Source organism: Callithrix jacchus, chromosome 6, assembly GCF_049354715.1.
Source record: "Callithrix jacchus isolate 240 chromosome 6, calJac240_pri, whole genome shotgun sequence".
NCBI classification, from domain to species: Eukaryota; Metazoa; Chordata; class Mammalia; order Primates; family Cebidae; genus Callithrix; species Callithrix jacchus.
Window position 1 is genome coordinate 122643674 of NC_133507.1, and position 18462 is coordinate 122662135.

The window sequence follows — 18462 nt, forward strand, 5'->3', positions numbered from 1 at the left end:
TTGGAAAAATTTGGCACATATACACCATGGAATATTATGCAGCAATCAGAAATGATGAGTTTGTGTCATTTGTAGGGACATGGATGAATCTGGAGAACATCATCCTCAGCAAACCGACACAAGAACAGAAAACGAAACACCGCATATTCTCACTCATAGGTGGGTGATGAAAAATGAGAATGCATGGACACAGAGAGAAGAGTACTAAACACTGGGGTCTATTGGGGGGAAATGGGGAGGGCCAGTGGGAGGGGGAGGTGGGGAGGGATAGCCTGGGGAGAAATGCCAAATGTGGGTGAAGGGGAGAAAGAAAGCAAAACACACTGCCATGTGTGTACCTATGCAATTGTTTTGCATGTTCTGCACATGTACCCCCAAACCTAAAATGCAATAAAAAATTTAAAAAAAAAACAAAAAATAAACAAAACAAAACAAAACAAAAAGATCAATGAATTCAGGAGATTTTTTTGAAAACAATAATAAAATAGGCCACTAGACTAATTAAGAAGAAAAGAAGATCTAAACAATTAGAAATGACAAAGGGAATGTTACTACTGAATCCACACAGAAATAAAAACAACTATCAGAAATAGCTATGAACACAGCTATGCACACAAACTGGAAAACCTAGAAGAAACAGATAAATTCTTGGACACATACACACTCCCAAGGTTGATCCAGGAAGGAACTGATTCCATGAACAGACCAAAAATGAGCTCTGAAGTTTATTCCTAAGCAATCAATACTTTTGCTAGTATGGTAAATAGTATTTTAAAAGATTTTTTATAGTTCTTTGTGGCTAACATATTTTTAAACACTGTATATTGACCTTGTATCCAAAAATCTTGTTAAATTTTCTTGTTAATGCCAATACTTTATGTGAACTGCTTTTGGATTTTCTATGTACACAACCATATCATCTTTAAGGAATAGTTTTAGTTCTTCTTTCTCAATTATTTAATTTTCATATTGTACTGAATAATAATTCCAGGACATTATTGTTCAGAAGCAGTGATAACAGGTTTGCATAAACCCTTTATTAGATTAAGGAAATTCTGCTTCACTCCTAATCTCTAAGAATTTTTGCTATGGATGATTGTTGAATTTTATCAAATGCTTTTCTCCACATCCATTGAGTTTATAAAAAGAGCCAGTTTTTTTTTCCTTTATTCTGTTAACGCAGTCAATTTAGTTGACTTTTTTGGGGGGTTCTGATGATAGAGAATCATTTACAAAGGAGTAAATGTTATGTAACTTCTCGTAGTATGTAAGTTAGAAGCTGGGCAGCCAACATAGTTACCAAGAGTCATCTGGTTCTTCATGAGGAGAGTCTGTTAAACTTTCTACTTTGTCACTAGACTGCAGTGTGTCCACTAGGGAGCCTTCTTGGACCATGTTTTTTGACTTCTTATCTGCCGACTCCTGGTCTTGCTCCTGCTGGAGGATTTTCATGTATTTCTCTAAAGGGTTTTCACTGCGAACAAATTTGTCTTTCATTTCTTGATTACTCACTTCTAATTCATTTTCCATTTCAATCTTCAGTGATTCTTCAGTCATCCTCCTTTCCTGATACAGTTTTTCTAGTTCTCTTCGTTCCCTCTCTAAAATTTCTTGTAGGTTACTCTGCCTTCTTTCTTCTCTCTGCCCTCGTTCTTTCACTTGCTGTTCCCATATTTTTTCTTCTTCCTTTTGTTCTTCAATTTGTTTCTGATGTACACTTGGGTGCTGATATGAGAGGGGCACAGCAGCTGCAGCAGTGCCCACATGAGGCATATCCCCGGCAGGAGAGAGCCCATCCATTTCAAACCGCCTTGGCATGTTCCTTGTATATTCAAAAGATGATTTAGATTTCTCATTATCCCTAAAAACTAGCTCGTCCACATCTGAAAATTCACTTTTGTCTTGAAGTTCAGTTTGTCTCTGGTAAAGACCCACTTTCTGCTCTGGGGGGCTGGAGAAGGGAGGGATTGAGAGGCTGTGCCTAGACTCAGTGGGTGATGGCGGGGGCATTCTGTCAGGACAAGGGCCGGGGGAAGCAACGTGTGATCTGCCCATACTTTCAAGGCTTCTTTTTGCTTTTGGAAGGGGTGTGGAGGAGAGGCATCTGGGGGAAGTGCGCCAGCATGGCCTTGAGCCTGCACTGCCTGTCAGTGCTTCCAAGAGATCATTCCTTTCTTCCTTAAGTATGCCCACTTGAGGCTGCTCAGAGACAACTCTTTCCTCTGCAAAAATGTGTCTTTCTGGGGAACTGGAAGTAATTTTTTTCAAGGCTTCCGGTAAGTGCAGAGATGGTGGGCTCTTTGCTGGTAGTGGGCTTTTGGCAGAGTTTTTAATGGCTCTCTCATGGTAACTTCTAAAAGCTATTTCCAAGTGTTCGGCTTCTAGCTGAAGCTCTTTGACCCTTGCCTTAGTATGGGCTATAAACTCAAGGTCAGAATCAGGGGAACTACCCTCCACCCCTGCATTTGGATAATTTGTGATCCTTGATTCAGCCACACCTGCTAGAACTTTTTCCTGTTTAAAAGGATTGTTCAAGAAATCCCCGCTTATCTCACCATTGCGAGGCACCGTGTTGCCATTTATTAATCCATTGACAAATCGATCGATCACAGACTGCCTTGGATTGCAGTACACTTCATTCTCTAGGGCTGTCTGAGTTTGCTTCAGTTGCAATTTTAAATCAGCAACCTGAATAGTTAACCTCTTTACCGAAGCTTTGTAACCTAGTATCTGGGCCTTCAGCTGTGCAGAGCGCTCAATTTCATCTTGCAGTTGTTTGTGCAGAGCTTTTCTGTGGCGTTCAAACTTCTCATGCTCAACTAGTATAGGCTTTTCTGCTTCCCACAGTCCTTTCTGAAAGACTGCAAGTTCAGGAGCTGGCTGAGATAGGCGGTTTAGGAGACTCAAGTTTTCATTTCTACTCTCCTCCAGTTGTTGTTTAAGTAATTTATTTTGTGCCAGAAGCTCCAGTTTCTCTTCTTTTAGTAGTGAATAATCACTCATCTCTTTAACCTTTTCACTTAGCATATGGTTTTGTTTTGTTATTGCCAAAAACTGGGCTTTGACAGACTCTAACTCAAGCTCAAGTTCTTTCATACGATTTACAGATTGATTGAGTTCCTCCTTTTTTGAACTAATAGCTATGAGTTCCTCTTGCAAATGAACAGCTTTTTCTTTATTCTTCCTTTCATTTTCAATCAGCTGATTAGTTCTAATGATGTAGTCATCCTTTAGTTGAAGCTGATACTTTAGAAGTTCATTCTTGAGCTTTTGGTCATAGGTCTCCTCAAAACTCTTTATATTCTGCTCCCGTCTCTGGAGTGCCTCAGTCATGCTTTTATGTTTTTCTTCCTGGAGTTTCTGGTTCAATTCAAAAGCTTCAACTCTTTGCTTCAGCTCTGCTTCTCTTCTTCTTAGTAAATCCATATCTTTTAGTAAAAGTTGCCGTTGAGCATAAATTTCTTTTGTTTCAATCTCTTGGTGCTTTTGAATTCTCTCAAGGGTGCTCTTTTCCCTAAGAATGAGGGCTTCAGATTTTGCTTGACAAGCTTTCTCAAAATCATTCTGGAATATGGCTAATTCCTTCTCATACTTTTTTCTCACTTCCATTTTAATTTTTGCTATCTCAGTATCTTTAAAAAACTTCAACTTTTGTCCCATTTCTGCCTGAAGTTGCTCTTCTATTTCTCTCTTATATTCATTTAGCTTTATTTCTAAAGACTCGAATTTGATACGCTGAGGGAAAGCATCTGCAAATTGATCATCAATAAGCTGAAGCTTCTCAGCCAGAAAATCTCTGCTAAATGTCGAACTTGTCTGAGTTTCCATATTACAACTCTCTTTAGCTTGATGATATTCTGCCAATTCTTTTAAAAAATGCATAAGAAAACCTTTATGGTTTTCTTTATCAGATCCTGAAACCAGTGATTTGTAGAGACTGGAAATAGGGTTGATTTTCATGAGTTGTAATAGATCCCGCATAGTAAATACCTTTCCTTTTGCCAAACCACTTTCTGGAAAGAAAACAGAAAGTGAATATTCATAGCCACATCTTTGTAAGTGATCTGCCACTAAAGAGTTAGAGGCGCCTATTAAGAGGGAGCTCCCTTCCACTGAAATGGACCGAGGTTGCAGTTCTCCACTAGATACAGGATGCATCAGCTCATGAATTAGCTGGTTTCGAAGTTGTGTATTGAGTGTGTCCAGTATACCCCGATCCTTAAATGTCTGGTATAGCTTTTTGCGCAGTTCATCTTGACTCAACACATCAGCCACGGGGAGCATATTTGCCTGAGCCATCATGAGGCGTCAGCTTCGTCCGGGGCCCGCCTCGCTCGTCCAGCGGGGGCCTGAGTTTAGCGCCCAACCCTGGGCTGTAGCGCCAAGATGAGGGGGAATCCCTGCCCTCAGAGCCCTGCTTCTGTCCAGGGGGGTCGGAAGGAACAAGGGTGCTGAACACTCTCTGCCTCGCACTCCCAACTGTTTTCTAGCAAACATGCAAGCTACCTTTCTTCGCGGTTCTGAGGCATGAGTGAGGACGGTGACCCAGGCACATTTCAAAGGCGTCTGGAGGGCGGGGATCCAGAGACTAGGGACTGAAAGCCTCGAGGCAGGACCACCTCACATCCCATCCTGCAACTCCTAGAGACCTGCTAAGTACAGCCTTCCTGGTCTGGAGAGCTACGGCGCATGCGCTCCGTTGCCTGGCACCGGCCGGAAGTGTCACCTATGTCTCGCCTAGTTGACTTTTTTTTTTTTTAATTTTTTATTGGATTATAGGTTTTGGGGTACATGAGCAGAGCATGCAAGACAGTTGCGTAGGTACACACATGGCAGTGTGCTTTGCTTTTCTTCTCCCCTTCACCCACATTTGGCATTTCTCCCCAGGCTGTCCCTCCCCACCTCCCCCTCCCACTGGCCCTCCCCTTTTCCCCCCAATAGACCCCAGTGTTTAGTACTCCCCTTTCTGTGTCCATGTGTTCTCATTTTTCATCACCCACCTATGAGTGAGAATATGCGGTGTTTCATTTTCTGTTCTTGTGTCAGTTTGCTGAGGATGATGTTCTCCAGATTCATCCATGTCCCTACAAACGACACGAACTCATCATTTCTGATTGCTGCATAATATTCCATGGTGTATATGTGCCACATTTTTCCAATCCAGTCTATTATCAATGGGCATTTGGGTTGATTCCAGGTCTTTGCTATTGTAAACAGTGCTGCAATGAACATTCGTGTACATGTGTCCTTATAGTAGAACGATTTATAGTCTTTTGGATATATACCCAGTAATGGGATTGCTGGGTCAAATGGAATTTCTATTTCTAAGGCCTTGAGGAATCACCACACTGTCTTCCACAATGGTTGAACTAATTTACACTCCCACCAACAGTGTAAAAGTGTTCCTTTTTCTCCACATCCTCTCCAGCATCTGTTGTCTCCAGATTTTTTAATGATCGCCATTCTAACTGGCGTGAGATGGTATCTCAATGTGGTTTTGATTTGCATCTCTCTGATGACCAGTGACGATGAGCATTTTTTCATATGATTGTTGGCCTCATTATATCATCCTTGTACTTACAGAATAAAGTTGACTTGTTCACAATGTATAGTCTTTTTATGACTCACTGGATTTATCTAATATTTTGCTTATACTTTTTACATCTATGTAAATGAGATTAGCTTATAATCGTTCTTTTTGTAACATTCTTGACAAGTTTTGACATGAAAATTACACTGACCTGCAAGATGGGGAATGTTACATCTTCTATTATCTGAAATAATTTGTATCATATTAGCATTACCTATTCCTTAAATTATTGGTAGAACTGAATTCACTAGTCAAGCCACCCAAGCCTGGAGTTCTGAATACAATTTTTAAAAATAGGTACTACGACTACTTAAATTTTTTGTTTATTCTTGTGTCAATTTTGGTAAAGTTGTATTTTTCAAGAACTCAGTCCCTTTCAACAAAACTTCAAATATACTGGTTTAAAGTTGTTTGCAATATCTTCTTATGACCTATTTAATGTCTGCAGGTATATCTGTAGTAATGCCCTTCCTTTAGTTCTTGACATTATTTATGCCTTCTTTTCCCTCGATCTTTCTTTCCAAATAATTGTCTTTTAGAGCATTATGTTTTTATTTCATTGATTTCTTTAGTATTTTTTTCTCTTCTTTCATTTTGTTCATTATTTCCTCTTCATTAATTAATTTGCTGCTGATGTGGCCATCCTGGATGTAGGAATGACCCCACCCATAATCTGGTTCTAATGTTGAGACTGCCAATGCCATAAACATACCAAGAAGGTAGGAAAATATTTATTATTACTTAATTGAGGTCTCTGGGTAAAGCAGGGCAGGCCTTTCAAGCAGGTTCCATATGGCTCACGAGAATGGCTAAAAGAGACCGGCTTGCAATTTTTTTGATGATTAGAAGGTGGAGCTAGGGGCTGGGCATGGTGGCTCATACCTGTAACCACCACTTTGGGTGGCCACGTTGGGTGGATCACAAGATCAGGAGTTCAAGACCAGCCTGGCCAAGATGGTGAAACTCTGTCTATACTAAAAATACAAAAATTAGCTGGGCTTGGTGGTGGTTGCCTGTAATCCCAGCTACTCAGGAGGCTGAGGCAGGAGAATCACTTGAACCCGGGAGGCAGGTTGCAGTGAGCTGAGATGGCACCACTGCACTCCAGCCTGGGCAACTGAGCAATACTCCATCTCAGAAAAAAAAAGGTATGTGGAGCTAGGATAAGAGTTATTACATGTGGGAAGGGGTTTGTGTGCCAGTACCAAAGACAAGAAAATGCAGACTTTCTTATCACCTTTCCCAGAAGAGGAAGAAAGAGAAGTGAGGCTTAAAAGTTGTCAATAATCTCACTTCAAGAAATGGACTCAGACTACTGCAGTTCACCTCTAATGTTTGACTGAAATATGCCATGTTTCATTTCACTGAATTTGATCTTGTTTATGTAAGTCATTATGGCACTCTATGAGGCCTGCAAGGAGAATAAAAGTTCTGTTGAATGCTTTATTCAAGAGCTTAGCATTGTGTATTTTGAGATGTGAAATGAGTGCCTCGATCAGGAACTGTATTGTGGCTTTAGTATGTGCAGAAATATGTGACCTCGATTTATATTTGGGTATCTGTGAGGTAAGAGATTCCCAGCATTATTTACCCAAGAGGGTACCTTTGAATAAGGAATTTTGGTGCCATTGGCCATACCAGACAGCTAGACAATTGGCAATAGTCCAAGAGTGTATAAAACTGTGCAGATGAGTCATACTGTTGGCCAGGGCAACCAGGGCTATGATGACTGCCTGAGATTAGGCCAATTGTGCTGACTCTTGGATCCAATCTTTTATCAAGTACATCTGATTAAGGGATGAAAAGCAACAATTCTCCAGCAAGTTCCATCATATGTGATGGTGATGATGCCATCCACAAATGTATGAATTCTCATTGCTGTTTACTGAGTTGGTCCCAAGGGTTCTCCAGGTAACCAAAGGCTTTGGAAGAAAGATTACCTCCTCTAGTATTCTGGCATCTGGCAATGAATCGAACATAGAGGAGGCCATTACTGCCTACAACTGTGATATTCCAGAGGCCTGCCTGCATTTGGTTCTGTTCTGTAGCAAGGAGGCTTTAGTAGTTGTGCTGAGCTTGAAGGATGTTACTTAAGGACCAAATAATAATGGGAAGCTAGGTATAAATGGTCACAGGCTCCAGGCCTATGAGAGAGAGCCTTTGTTTCTGGTATGTGGCCAGTAATTGCCACTGTAATCATAGCTAGCACAGCATGAAGAAGAGCAGTTTTTCGCATCAGAAGCCCATGATCAACTTACGGCTATAATGGGAAGTCAAGAATTTCTAGGAGGAATGAGAAGAAGTTGCTAAAGCCTTCCTAATAAGGAAGTTTCTTGGGGACACTAATAGGAAGGACTTTTTTTATTGTATCTTAGATTCTTGGGTCTTTTGTTGGAGGAGACACCATTCAAAGGAGGGCCAATTTGCAAGTAATAGTATAAGTAGGCGTAAATAAAATTTGTAAACAAGGATGATATTGTGTGTATGTTTGTCCCCTCCAAATCTCATATTGAAATGACACCTCCAGTGTTTAAGGTGGGCCTACTGGTTGGTGTTTTGGTCATGGGGTTAGATCCCTCATGAATGTCTTGGTTCTGTCCCTATGGTAATGAGTGAATCCTGCTCTATTAGTTTGCATGAGAGCTGGTTGTTTAGAAGAGCTTGGCATCTCTCTCTTGCTCCCTCTCTTGCCATGTGATGCTCCTGCTCCCCCTTCACCTTCTGCCATGAGTAAAAACTTTGAGGCCTCACAAGAAGCTAAGCAGATGCTGGTACCATGCTTGCACATCCTGCAGATCTGTGAGCCAAATAAACGTATTTTCTTTATGAATTACTGAGCCTAAGCTATTCCCTTATAACAATGCCAAACGGACTAACATGAGGATGATGTTGCCTCCAGAACCCAAAAACACCTAAAGATTGTTGGGCTTGAATGGTGTAGGTGCTGAGATTATCAATAACTTTTTCTTGATAGTGTAAGAATAGAGCAGCTCTCAGTTTAGCAAATAATTTTCAGGAATTTAGCTGAGGTAGCTGGCCTAGCTCTATGTGGGTCAATGGTCTGTCCTCTTTTCATCAATTCTTTTGTGAATAACGGTATGTCCTAAATTAGTATGTCAAGTATATCTCCTTGGAGGAAGATGTCATCAATGTAATGTCATACCTGTGTTCCTGGAGAAAACTGGATGCAGCAGTTAAGATTTTGTCTGCACTTAAAGAGAGCCAAATCAAGAACGAACTGCCATTCACAGTTGCTACAAAGAGAGTAAAATACCTAGGAATACAACTAACAAAGGATGCAAAGGACTTCTTCAAGGAGAACTACAAACCACTTCTCAAGGAAATAAGGGAGGACACAACAGATGGAAAAACATTCCATGCTCATGGTTAGGAAGAATCAGTATCGTGAAAATGGCCATACTTCCCAAAGTAATTTACATATTCAATGCTATTCCCATCAAGCTACCAATGACCTTCTTCACAGAACTGGAAAAAAACACCTTAAACTTCATATGGAACCAAAAGAGAGCCTGCATAGCCAAGTCAATTCTAAGCAAAAAGAACAAAGCTGTTGACCCAGCAATCCCATTACTGGGTATATATCCAAAGGATTATAAATTGTTCTACTATAAGGACACATGCACACAAATGTTCATTGCAGCACTGTTTACAATAGCAAAGGCTTGGAACCAACCCAAATGCCCATCGATGATAGACTGGACATGGAAAATGTGGCACATATACACCATGGAGCACTATGCAGCCATAAAAAACGATGAGTTTGTGTCCTTTGTAGGGACATAGATGAACCTGGAAACCATCATTCTCAGCAAACTGACACAAGAACAGAAAATCAAAACACCACATATTCTCACTCATAGGTGGGTGTTGAACAATGAGAACACATGGACACAGGGAGGGGAGTATCACACACTGGGGTCTGTCAGGGGGAAACAGGGGAGGGACAGCGGGGGGTGGGGAGTTGGGGAGAGATAGCCTGGGGAGAAATGCCAGATATAGGTGACGGGGAGGAAGGCAGCAAATCACACTGCCATGTGTATACCTATGCAAAAATCTTGCATGTTCTTCACATGGACCTGAAAACCTAAAATGCAATAAAAAAAAAAGAAGAAGAACAAAGCTGCAGGCATCACACTACCTGACTACAAACTATACTACAAGGCTACAGTAATCAAAACAGAGATATAGACCAATGGAACAGAACAGAGGCATCAGAGGCAAGACCACACATCTATAACCATGTGATATTTGACAAATCTGACAAAAATAAGCAATAGGGAAAGGATTCCCTGTTTAATAAATGGTTTAGGGAAAACTGGCTAGCCATGTGCAAAAAGCAAAAACTGGACTCCTTCCTGACCCCTTACACTAAAATTAACTCCAGATGGAAGAAAAGCAAAGCACACTGCCATGTGTGTACCTACGCAACTGTCTTGCATGCTCTGCTCATGTACCCCAAAACCTATAATCCAATAAAAAATTAAAAAAAAAAAAAAAAAAGATTAAAAAAAAAAAAAAAAAACTTAAACATAAGGCCTAACACCATAAAAACCCTAGAAGAAAACCTAGGCAATACCATTCAGGACACAGGCACAGGCAAGGACTTCATGACTAAAACACCAAAAGATTGGCAACAAAAGCCAAAATAGAAAAATGGGATTGAATTAAACTCCAGAGCTTCTGTACAGCAAAAGAAACAATCATTAAAGTGAACTGGCAACCAACAGAATGGGAACAAATTTTTGCAATCTACCCATCTAACAAAGGGCTAATATCCAGAATCTACAAAGAACTAAAAGAGATTTACAAGAAAAAAAAACAAACACATTCAAAAGTGGGCAAAGGACATGAACAGACACTTTTCAAAAGAAGACATTTATGAGGCTAACAAACATATGAAAGCATGCTCATCATCAATGGTTATTAGAGAAATGCAAATCAAAACCACATTGAGATACCATCTCATGCCAGTTAGAATGGCGATCATTAAAAAATCTGGAGACAACAAATGCTGGAGAGGATGTGGAGAAATAGGAACACTTTTACACTGCTGGTGGGAGTGTAAATTAGTTCAATCCTTGTGGAAGATGGTGTGGCAATTCCTCAAGGACCTAGAAACAGAAATTCCATGTGACCCAGCAATCCCATTACTGGGTATATATACAAAGGATTATAAATCATTCTATTATAAAGACACATGCATACATATGTTCATTGCAGTACTGTTTACAATAGAAAAGACCTGAAATCAACTCAAAGACCCACTGATGATAGACTGGACAAAGAAACTGTGACACATATATACCATGGAATACTATGCGGCCATAAAAAAGGATGAGTGTTCTTTGTAGGGACATGAATGAATCTAGAAACCATCATTCTTAGCAAACTGACACAAGAACAGAAAAACAAACACCACATGTTCTCACTCATAGGTGAGTGTTGAACAATGAGAACACATGGACACAGGGAGGGGAGCATCACACACTGGGGTGTGTTGGAGGGTACTAGGGGAGAGATAGTGGGGGGTAGAGAGGTTGGGGAGGGATACCATGGGGAGAAATGCCAGATATAGGTAACGGGAATATGGAGGCAGCAAACCACATTGCCATGTATGTACCTATGCAACAATCCTGCATGTTTTGCACATGTACCCCAGAATCTAAAGTGCAATAAAATATATATAAAAAATAAAAAAATGAAAGATTTTGTCTGCAAAGACTGTGTGTGATGGCAGTGTCCCTTCAGAGATGAAGGCAAACTGGCTGAGAGGCTGTTGAACTAGGCATGCTACAGAATATATTAGCCAAATGTATAGTAGTAAAATATTTATCAACTGCTGATTGAATGGAGTCAGTAACTTCAGTAACATTTGGTAGGAGGCCTTAATGGATGGAACTACAGTATTAAGTTTGCAGGAATCTACTGTGAGGCATCATGCATTCTTTCCTGGTTTAAGTACAGGACAAATTGGACTATTAAGTGGAGAAATGGGATAATTGCCCCTTCCTTAACTAGGTCTCATGTCACAAGTTACAATCTTTGAAGGCCCTATTTTAATTTCCTTTGGACTGTATTAACTATTTTAGCTGAGAGGATGAACTATGGGTCCTATTTTGTTAAAGCAATTCATAAATGCCAAAGTTTCTTTTAATTCATTATGTATTGGGTCAGAGCATCCATGACCAATAAAATGAGAATTTTAGGGCAATGGGTGCTATGACCATGGAGAATTTGAGTAGAACAATGGCTCCTATGGTTGAGGTGAAACCTATGTTTATGTCATTTATTTTATATTTAGGAGCGCTCCTAAATTTAGTTTAAATTTAAATTTAGTGAGATTGGTATAAATTATAAATGTAAGTTGAGCCCCAGTATTGACATAAGGCCATGAAAGTTTGCCAATTTGTACATTTCAGCAGATGTTAAAGTTAATTCAGAACCTATGTTGCAGAGGCATAGAAGCAACCAGACCACTTTTAATCTTTTTTGTTGCATAAATTGTTAGTAAATTTTGTCCAATTGGGTCAAATTGTAGACCTCTTTCAGTTTTTTGTTTCTTCCCCTTGCATCAGCTTTTTTTTTCCTTTTTTAAAACTTCGTACAAACTTGTATTAATTCCAGCTAGCTGAATGAAAGCCATATTCCAATGAGGTCATTATGTTAATACACATGGATTAATATTCAATATAAGGCTCTCCTCTTTTTTAACTTTGCAAATGCTTCTTTTATAAGACAAATCTAGCATTTTTAGTGTAAATTTGAGTTTTTTAAAATAATTTTTATTTTTTAAATAGGCAGATATTTATATTTTTATTGTATATAACATGATGTTTTGAAGCATATATATACTGCGAAATGGTCAAATTTAGCTAATTAAGAATAGTCATCATTTTTCTGGTAAGAACACATAACATCTACTCTTTTTACATTTCTCAAGAATATAATATATCATTAACTGCTATACAATAGATCTCCTGAAATTTATTCCTTCTATCTAACTGTAATTAGATATCCCTTCACCAACATCTCCCCATTCACCTCTCCCCACTAACTACTTAGCATCGGGTAACCATCATCATAGCCTCCACTTCTATGAGACTTATTTTTTTTTAGATTCTACACATGAGTAACTAGCCTCTCTTCTTTCTTACTTTTTGGCCTCCTCCTCCCTCTTTTTATTATTTATATACTTCGACGGAGATCACTCTACCATGTTCATATTTATACATTTCTCCCTCCTTAAATCAGTATTGTCAGAGCTAGGGTCTTCCTGGCAATGGAACTATGGCAATAAAATTAACTCTTTTTAGAATTGTGAACAAATCTTCAAATAATGGTTTCCCTACAAATAGTGACTGCCTTTCCTCTATACAAGTGACCACCAATAGGACCATATATCGTACAGGGTGGGGTCTTTCCCAAGAGATCTACAGAATGAAGGCCAATGCCCAGTTGAGACATCCAAGCAATTGGTTAGTCACAAGGTAAGAATGCTTCCTTCAAGTCTAGTGTGACTCATGGCTTATGTTGGAATTGAGACAAATGATTCAAGCCAAGATGCACAGATTGGTTCAGGCGGAGACACACAACACAGTGATATGTTAAGGAGGGCCCCAGGCCTGTCCTCCCTCCCTAAATGCCAATTAAATACTAAAAAAATGCACTACAAAATCTGACTTAGGCCCTTAAGCCAGTTAAATCAATAACAGAGGCTCAATAAAACTCATCAAATGTAGTACAAAGCAGCACAGTTCAAAGAGTCAGCTAGCAAGCTGGCAACAGCTCAAAGTGCATAGTTGCTATCAGGTGGCAAAGCCTATTAATAACCTAAAACAAGATAAGAGAGACCCCTAGTCATTGTCTAAACACCATGCTTTCTGTGCTGTTGTGACCATTCCACACAGTCAGGATGAATTCTTACTCTAAATTTGACTTGAATGTTGAGACTGATGATACTAAATACATACCAAGAGGGCATGAAAGAATTATTACATAATAAGACTTTCTTGGAGAACATGAAAGACCTCCCAAGCTGGTCAAAAAATGTCTTGAGAAACCAGGAAAAAAGACTGGCTTGGAATTTTTATGGTAGTTAGATGGTGGGGCTGGGATGAGGGTTCCCAAACATACAGAAAGGGGCACAGATAGGTCTTCTTATTACTTGCCAACATGTGGGGCAGAAGAGAGAGGTGAGGCTTAACTGCTGTCAGCAATCAAACATCAAAAAATGTAGTGAGCTCTTTTCTAGTTCCATATGAATTTTAGAATAGTTTTTTTCTAATTCTGTGACAAATGACATTGGTAGAGTGATAGAAATAGCATTTAAAATCTGTAGATTGCTTTGGATGGTATGGCCATTTTAGTGATATTGATTCTTCCAATCCATGAACATGGAATGTTTTTCGATTTGTGTCAAGTATGATTTCTTTCAGCAGTATTTTGTAATTCTCCTTGTAGTGATCTTTCGCTTTCTTGGTTAGCTGTATTCCTAGGTCTTTTTTTTTCTACTGTGTATGGGATTATGGTCTTGATTTGGTTCTCAGCTTGAGAGCATATTAAGAGTATATTGGTGTATATAGATATGCTACTGATTCTTTTTACATTAATTTTGTATCCTGAAACCTTATTCATTTATCAGTTCTAAGCAATCCTAAGCAAAAATAACAAAGCAGGAGGCATCATGTTACCTGAATTTAAACTATTCTACAAGACTACAGTACCCAAAACATCATGGTCCTGGTACAAAACAGAAACACAGACCAATAGAAAAGAATAGAGAATCCAGAAATAGAGATACACACTGACAGCCAACTGATCTTCTACTAAGTTAACAAAAATAAGAAATGGGGAAAGCATTCTCCATTTAATAAATGGTGCTGGGGTAGATGTATATATGCAAGAGAATGAAACTGAACCCCTATCACCATATACAGAAATAAACTCATTATGGATTAAAGACTTAAATGTAAGGCCTAAAACTGTTAAAATCCTACCAGAAAACTTAGGAAATATCCTTCTGGACATTGGCCTTGGCAAATAATTTACAAGTAAGTCCTCAAAAGCAATCAAGACAAAAACAAAAATTGACATGTGGGACTTAATTAAACTAAAGAACTTCTGGACAGCCAAAGAAACTATCAACGGAATAAACAGACAACCTACAGAATGGGATAAAATATTCACAAACAACTTTGAGTCTGACAAAGAACTAATATCCAGAGCATTTAAGGTATGTAAACAGTTGAACAAGCAAAAAACAATCACACAAAAAGTGAGGGACAGACATAAACAGACACTTCTCAAAAAAAGACATACAAGCAGCAAACCTATTTAAAAATGTTCAGCATCACTAATCATCAGAGAAATGAATGCAAATCAAAGCCACAATGAGATACCATCTTATACCAGTCAGAACAGTTATTATTAAAAAGTCAAAAAGTAGCAGACATTGGTAATGCTGCAGAGAAAAGGGAATGCTTCTACACTATTGGTGGGAACGTACATTTGTTCAGCCATTGTGGAAAGCAGTTTAGGAATTACTCAAAGAACTGAAAATAGAACTACAATTTCAGCCAGCAATCCCATTATCATGTATATATCTAAAGAAAAATAAGTTGTTCTACCAAAAAGACGTGCATTTGTATATTCATCACAGCACCATTCACAATAGCAAAGACACGGAGTCAACTTAGGTGTCCATCAACAATGGACTGGATAAAGAAAAGGTGGTATATATATACACCATGAAATACCATGTAGCCGTAACAAAATAAAATCATGTTGGAGCAACATGGATGCAGCTGGAGGCCAAGATATACAAAATTGTAGGCCAAAACAGTCTCAATTAATTTTAAAGGATTCAAATAATAGAAAATATGTTTTCTGACTAAATAGTCATTTCTAGAAAATCTTCAAATGTTAGGAAACTAAAAACCATATTTCTGAGTAACCAATGCATCAAAGAAGAAATTGAAAGATAAATAAGAATGTGTTTTGAACTGAATAAAATAAAACGTGGGTCAATATTTATGGAATACATTTAAAGCAGTACTTAGAAATTTATAGCAATAATGTATGTAATAAAAAAAGACAGATCTCAAATTGTTTACCTCAGCCTCCACCTTAAGAAAACAGCAAAAGAACAAATTATTCATAAATTCTTCTAGAATACTGAAGGGGGGAGAATATTTCCCAACCCATTCTACAATACCAACTTTTCCAAAACTAGTAACAACATAACAAGAAAGCTACAAACCTGTATTTCTCATGACTATATGTGAAAAACTTCTTTTATAAAATTTAGCAAATGAACCCAATAATATATGAAAAGGATTATACATTACAACCAAGTAGGATTTATCATAGGAATGCAAAGTTGATTTAACAACGAAAAAAACAATCAGTGCATTAATATTTTATTATATGAATATACTAAAAAAAATGATCATGTCACTAATTTCAGAAATAGCATCTGACAAAATCCAGCCCCATTATTCATAAAATCTCTCAGCAAACTAGGACTAGAAGAGACTTTCTTAAACCTAATGAAGAACATCTACAAAAACCCCTATAACATTACATTTAATGGTGTAGTGATGGCAACATTCTAGCCTTCGATAATGGGTGATCATTACACAAAAATATACATTTGTCAAAACTCATTGAAATGTCCACATAAAATTGGGTAGACGTTTTTCTAGGGAGAGTATTGACCAGAGTTCTGCCCACTGAGTGAAATAACCAAATCCATTTTTGGATGTGCATAGCTGGCCCTGGGGCTAAACAGCCATAGTGGCCCAGTTGGCATCATCAGGTTTCATCTGCTGAACTATCAGTGAACCTGGTCCAGATATTTAGGGGAAAATATTAATCCAGGGCCCCAACTGAGCCAGTGGCTTTGCTTTTGGTGGCAGAATAAAGAAAAAGGTATTGCCTAAATTAATAGCTGCCACTTTTTGTGCAAAACCAAATGATGCTAGGACCAGGTCAGATGCACCCCTAAACACACTATTACCCTTTGGCTAGCAAGGCCTGTTGGTTTAGTCCCCTTTCAAAGCATGCTGCATAAAGGACTCAGTAGAATGCCAAAGTGAAGTACGTATAGTCTTTCACAACTCAAAACAATTAAAAACTAGTAGGGGATCAAAGAGAGAGTTTTTTTCTTTGATTGCTGAAGGAATCGAGTGTTATAAATCTTTCCATATAGTTCTTTTGAGACAGAGTCTTGCTCTGTTGGCCACGCTGAAGTGCAGTGGTGCAATCTCGGCTCACTGTAGCCTTGGCCTCCCAGGTTCAAGCAATTCTCCTGTCTCAGCCTCCTGAGTAGCTGGGACAACAGGTGTGTGCACCACACCTGGCTAATTTGTATTTTTAGTAGAGACGGGGTGTCCCCATGTTGGCGAGGCTGGTCTCAAACTTCTGACCTGGCGAGCAGGTCCTTTAATTTGTCAGGGTTTGTCAGCCACTCCTGTTGGCAGAGGTGTAATAACACCATAGTCAGGGCCTCTGAAATTGAGGATTTTGATTTGCCAACAAAGAGGGCATCACCTGTATTTTCGGACAAAACTTACTGTGGGGAAAAAGTTAACATGATGTGATGCATAGGGCACTTAGCCAATGCAATATGTAGTCATGTGCCACATGACATTTTGGTCAACAACAGACTACATGATATTGTTTGGCTCTATGTCTCCACCAAAATCTCATCTCGAATTGTAATAACAGAGGACAGAGGCACACACTTAAATCCTGATCTAATCACCTGTGGCAAATGGCAACGACTGCTCTATATGTGGTAATGCCCTGAATGGAGAGAGTTTCCCTTGAGATTTTATGAGCATTCACATTACAAGTGTGTAACACATCAATTTCATTACACACACTTAGCAATAGATGCTGTTATAGCAATAGATGCTATAACAGCAGTAGTCCCATGCCACTTAATGTGAATATACTCAGAAACGTGTCATCAGGTGATTTTGTCACTTTGTAAACCTCATAGTACATACTTACACAAACTTAGATGGTGTGGCCCACTACACACCTATACTACGGGATGTAGCCTATTTCTCCTAAGCTACAAACATGTACATCATGTTACTGAACTAAATACTGTAGGTGGCTGTAATACAATGGTAAATATTTGTGTATCTAAACATAGAAAAGGTACAGTAAAATATGATATTATGGTCTTATGAGACCACCATCCCCTATTTGGTGTATTAGTCTGTTTTCACACTGCTCTAAAGAACTACCTGAGACTAGGTAATTTGCAAGGAAAAGAGGTTTAATTGACTCACAGTTCGGCATAGCTGAGGAGGCCTCAGGAAACTCACAATCAAGGTGGAGGGCAAAAGAGAAGCAAACACCTTCTTCGCAAGGCAACAGGAGAGTGAGTGAGTGACTGAGTGAGGTAAGGGGAAGTGCCACACTTTTAAACCATTGGGTCTCACTCACTGTCACGAGAACAGCATAATCCAATCACCTCCCGCCAGGCCCCTTCCTCAACACATGGGGATTACAATTCGAGATGAGACTTGGGTGGGGACACAGAACCAAACCATATCATGTGGTCTGTTGCTGACCATAACATTATGTGGCACATGACATATATTGAATTGGCAGAGAGCCCTACACATAAGATCACTTTAACTTTTTCCCCCACAGTAAGTTTTGCTTAAACCATATTAATTGATTTCAGGTTTTTGTGGAGGTTTTTTCCCTACCAGAACACAGACTCACCTGCATATTAGTGGCAGGGAGGAGGGGGGCAGGGCACAGATGCTCCAACAGATGTCAGGAGTTTACATTATTTTCAGACTAGGAGCACAGAGAGAAAGAGCAAGGGA

At 39.1% G+C, this 18462-nt stretch overlaps 1 protein-coding gene and 1 pseudogene across 8 annotated transcripts in view; both read right to left on the reverse strand.

Annotated features, from left to right (window-relative positions):
- Positions 1–18462, reverse strand: part of CATSPERT (catsper channel auxiliary subunit tau) — a 250019-nt gene that overhangs the window by 111106 nt on the left and 120451 nt on the right. The gene's annotated exons all lie outside the window — the stretch shown is intronic.
- On the reverse strand, positions 1171–4443 carry LOC100397641 (centriole and centriolar satellite protein OFD1 pseudogene; annotated as a pseudogene).